The sequence below is a fragment of the Sesamum indicum genome, linkage group LG9, assembly GCF_026168435.1.
Source record: "Sesamum indicum cultivar Baizhima isolate 11 linkage group LG9, ASM2616843v1, whole genome shotgun sequence".
In the NCBI taxonomy this organism is placed as follows: Eukaryota; Viridiplantae; Streptophyta; class Magnoliopsida; order Lamiales; family Pedaliaceae; genus Sesamum; species Sesamum indicum.
Genome location: NC_142665.1, coordinates 21,775,231 through 21,781,230, shown reverse-complemented (window position 1 = coordinate 21,781,230; position 6,000 = coordinate 21,775,231).

The following is a 6,000-nucleotide window of genomic DNA, read 5'->3' as shown; positions in this document are numbered from 1 at the left end:
ATCCCACATAAATCCAAACCCTCACTTGCCTAGCTCAAACACTACTAGTTTTAATATTATTAATTACTGAACAAGTCTCTGTCTATTCTATTTCCATCTCTCTTTCCACTCCATACCAACTGCTGCTCATTCTATACGTTACATAAATTATTGTTAATCATCACAAAGGAGACGGGAACAGAGGGACGATCCAGTGGTCCAACATCTCCTTCCTTTGAAAATTTATAGCTCCCCGTTGAGAATTGGAAAATCAGTTTTGATCCTTAATTCCTATGTCAGGAGAAAGATACAAAAGAGGTGGAACAAGAATTTGCGGCTATGGCTATTGCAAAATTCTACTTGCTGCTTTTCTGTATAAATAGGAGGCGGAGGGTGTTTGATTCTGATTATGTTAGTTATCACTGAATAATAAAGTTTTGGTAATTTTTAGCTATCTCACTATCTGCTTCCTTAATTCCTTCAACACTGTTTCATAATTCTTTCAAATTTTGATAATGTATAGTTAGTTATCGGTTACAAACCAAAATTTAAAAGTAATGTCAAGTACTCCTTTTTTTATATAGATTATATGATTACATTATATATTTTTAATTTCAAAAAATTGAGCAATTAAATAATACATCAATTCGATTTAATATCAATATAATTAACCACTAAGAAATAAATTAATTACAATCAATTCACATAAAGTGAAATAAATATCCGCAGGTCCAGTGAGATTCAAACCTATAATCTCAAACTTATTTAAGAAAAAAAAAAAAAGACTTATATATAATTCTGATGCTCTGTTAAGTAACTTGCAAATGCGTCTTTTTATTTAACCTAACAGGCTGATAGATCACACACTTGAGGAGAGAAATCAATTATGTCGTTGTCGACATCTTTAATGAATGGACTGAATCTTATATTCTAAATCATATTGCATCTTCTATTTCATTTAACGTGATATATCATATATTTTATTTAAAAAGAAATTATAAACATATGGTGTGTAGGGACGGCCAGGATTAATATCTGCTCTATTCAGCCCTTAAGATTTTCAATCTATGGTTTTTAAACCATTATTTAAAAAAATAAAAATAAAATGAAAGTCGGGTTTATTTTATGACGACTCTACCGAATTATTTCTGAGATGTAGAAACTCAGCAACAGTTTGAGTGGTTTCAGTTAGATGTTCCAAAACCATCCCGATCACCATATTTTGAAATTGAATTTATCTAACTACATGTAATTATCATAATTAGATCACGACATGACAGCGACTTCCAACAACTGCTTCTTTATATCCTACAATTTTTGCGTCTCTCTCTCTTAATCAGCCCTTCATATATTAATCATAATTCTTCAAGTTATTATCCACTGTTTGATTTTTGATGCTGCATCAAATATTATGTACACATCACTACCAATTAAAAATATATATGTATTTTTGACATAATCTCTGTTTTTATTATAATAATGAATTCAAATATTCTGTAGATAAGTTTATAAACAAAGATCTTATAAAAGATATTTTAGGAGACTGATTTATAAACTATTAAAATAAAATGTTTGGATCATATTTTTTTTCATAATATTATTTAATATAATTCAGATTTAAAAATTAATTCAATGTATCAATGAATACATTTAAACAGGACAAAAAATAATAAACTACTATCAAAGTAGACAAACACCCACATTTGAACTTATAACTTTTTGATTATGAGGCATCAGCTTTACCAATCATCTCATTATCTTGGAGACTGAAACCATATAATTAAGTTCCTCGATAATAGTAAATAGATCATTGTTAATAAAACTTAACTCAATTGGTGAAGTGTGTAGAATGTTATTTTGTTTTAATAGTAAGTACTGTAGTTAACATTCTATTTTAATAGTAATTATTGATTAGTTATAATTATTTAATATTAATAATTAGTATATGATATAATAGTTATCGATAGTTATTAGATATAGATATTTTAATATAGATGATTCGTTATCAATTTATTCAAAAATAATAATAATTAGTCCATCGTTATCACTTAAAACAAATAGTAAATAGATAATCAGCCTAGTTTAAAATTTCAACCAATTCTTTTGATAGTATTTTGATCATATAAGAATTTATTTATAATTTTTTATTTGAATTAATTTAATTTAAAAATAATTAAGTTATAAATCAGGGACATTCTTTTCAATTTATCTCTTAGTTATATTTGTTACGACGGATTTAACTCTTTAATATTGATCCGGAATATAATTAATTTTATTCTAAATTTTGGCAAAATATAAATTAATTTTATGATAAATATATTATATATATTGTGTAAGTAATTGTTATAAAAATAATTAATTAGATATATCATATTTAATATAAATTTATAATGAAATTGAATGGATGAAACTTAATTCTAGTAAAATATTTGATGAGCGAGGAGTGAAAGGGAAAGGGGAAGGAATTGTTAATGGAGACATATTTAATAGGTTGTAGTGATGAGGTGGGCAGTTGCTGAAAATACCTAATCATTGTCAAAACTGTTCAATGATTAAGGGCTTTTAGGGTGGGGATGAGTGAACCTCATTCGCTGCTACGCCCCCACACCATTATGTATCATGGACTTTCCTATTCCCACCACAATCATCACTCATTAATTCTCCATTTTTATTTTCCTTTAATCTTTTTTTTCAATTGGGAGGTGCCTTCCCCATTATCAGTTAATATTTAGAATACTCGTTTTTTTATTAATAATAATAAATAAATTATAATAGTTCATTTCGATACATTATGTAAGAGCTCATTCAATCAATATATTAATATGATTAGTAAAAATAAAAAATTAAAATAATTAACATAAAAAGTGAAATAAATACCTACACGTCCTGTAGGATTCAAACCCGTAATACAAAAAATAAAAAATTAATGACAAACAAAAAAGAGTGACAATTTTAATATTTTCACAGATTATATGTTTAGTGACAAGAATGTTTATTTTGTCACAATAATAAATTTATAATTTTAATAATTATTATAAAAATTATAATAACAAGAATTAGTGGCAAAAATATGCACAAAATTATCACTATATATGTATAGTGACGACCGAGTGACAACAAATAAAGTTATTACTATATTGTGGTGTTGTTGAGTTGTCATTATAGATGTATCACTAATTGTATTTAGTGATAATTTTATACACAATTTTTATTATTAATAATTATATCGCGATATAAGAATTGTTATCACTTAATATATATTTGTAGTGATATACTTAATATTTTGCTAATATCATATTTTGTAATACTGTCATGATCATGACTTCAAATTTATTAATGAGACCTCAGATTTAACTCTAACTATATATTACGCTAAGACATCATTAGTATAATACCCAATTTTTTTTTTATTATTGTTAGTTTTAATTTTAATTTAAAGCTTATTTATAAATAAGAATTTTATTTCAATTTGGATAGCGTTTTAAGTAGCCGAGAAATTTAAATATTGCCTTGATATTAAACTGAAAATTCTAGGTGTATTTCTAAGGATAAATTGTATGAGATAAACGAATAATTAGAAAGCGTATTGTGGGAAATCGCATAAATCCGGGTTTATGCCATTATTTTCACTAGAAAAAATATTATTTTTCGCTACACTTAATTATTATAGTCAAAAGATAAAAATTATGGTAAGTATAAATCAACTACAGCTTTGCAATGGCTATTAGCCGTTGTTTCTAAAAGTGTGACCAAAATATTAGCCATGGTTAAAACCATGACAAATGTTTTAATTATGGCTAAAAATTATACTAATTATTAATTAATTGTGATAAAAATTTTAATTTTTGCTTTGATTTTATTAACTATACTTTATAGTCGTAGTCATTTATAGTGTAGCGAAAACTCAATTTGTTTTTATTAGTTCCATATAGCTCTCTTTTTTTTAATGTTTACTTAAAATTTTAATTTTCTTGACAATATTTGGTCAAACGCTTCAACTGAAATTGTCATTGAATCCAAAGATATTGAACTGATCAAATTGTAAAACATATATCTACTAAAAAATAATAAATTTAAAAATAGACCAACTGAATTTTTCTGATCTATGCACAGTAAATAAACAATTTTTCATATCATGGTTAGATACCATACATTGAATTAAGGGGTAAATATTTTTGTAGTCCCATAAAATAAGGGTAATTTTTTTTTGGTATTACAACTATGGTAAATGATGCTTTAAGTCCCAAAAAATTCAAAATCACACATTTTGAGTCCCAAGATCAGAATGCCTTTTTAGTTTCAAATAATATCTTTTTAGTTCCAAAATCACAATGCACATATTTTTTTAGGACTAAAAATACATGATTATGAGTTTTTTAGAACTAAATCCGACATCTGTCATATTTATGATACCAAAATAAATTCTACCCTTATTTTAGTAGGGACTAAAAAAGCATTTTGCTCTTAAATTAACTTCATGGTTTACAATTAAAGTGTCTAAAATATAACATATATTTTTAATGTATTAGGTTCAAATCCTGTTCGTGCCCAATGTTAGTTTATTTAAATTATATTTTTCTAGTAATATGTAATATAATTTTTTGTACTTTTTGCATATATTCTTTTAAAAAACTATATATGTACATATTCTTGATCATAGCATCAATCATCAATACATAATGTTTCTTACACAAATTAATCCTCACACGTTGTACTCTCAATTGATTGGCTCAGTATCATATCACATAAGCACCTAGTTCAAAAAATATAATATTAGTTATAAAATAAACATTTAATGAATTAGGTTTGTAATGATTAGAAATTATTAATCAGCACCAGCTGTTTTTCATATTATGGCAAAACAAATTCAATGTACTAGTAAGTGATTCAGTTATATGTATATTGATTATGATTCCATTATGAATTTTAACTATTAATAAATAATAGATTAAATATTTATAATTAATTAATACAGCAAACAAAGTAATTGTTTAAATGTATTTTTAATCCCCTAACTTAGTTTATATGGAGTTTTTGTCCTTTAACTTTTTAGAATAGTATTTCGTTCCTGCATCTTTTTAAATTCCAATTCATCGAAATTCACCCTTCTTATTGGAAAAATGCATGTGCCTCTCACATGATATTTTAATATTGGAACTATTATTACTATATTGGTCCAATTCTGACATCATTTTTGTTCATTAACTTTCAAGGATATATAACATTTTTGGTCTTATATTTTTTTAATTTATAAAATGATTAAAAATGCTATATATATGAAAAAATTAAAGAAAGAAAATATCAAATAATTAAGTTATAGTATAAAAAATATAGTTAATCTAACTAATAATTATTAGAAAATAGATTAATAGCCAGATATGAACAAGATGTGAACCCACACAGACAAGTGGTTGCACTTATAATGAACCTTCTGATCCATTACAAGATGATGAATCTGATAGTGAGTCATTACCACTAGAGACAACTTCCATTACTCTTCCATGGGCGCACTTGGCTCAGCCCGAAATGCTTTTCCAGGTAATTATTCAATTAACATAGGACACGACATAGCTAGATGTCATTTTTCATGCTGCATTCATTAATAAAATTTGATCACTAAATACATACATACATAATTAATAGACATGCCCACAATATAAAAGAAAAGAAATGACAGTGACATTGATCAATGAAGATGGATGTTGAAAGAATACAATTACATTAACAATAATTGAAGTAATTAATGACCATATATATATATATATATATATATGAGTGTTATTATGTATGTATGTATATATGTTGGTGACAAGGATGGCAACCACATGAGAAATCATGAGTGTTAGTATCATTGTGTTGGTGGATTTCAGTTGTCCGTAGCGGAGGTTTCTTCATTTCTCATGATTATGTCTGCAAATCAACTTTTATTGTGTAATGATATGTGTAATGGGATGATGATCGATCAGTATTGGACAAGAGAGGGTTTCTTTCATATTTTTTAAGATTAATGAACTTTGCCAT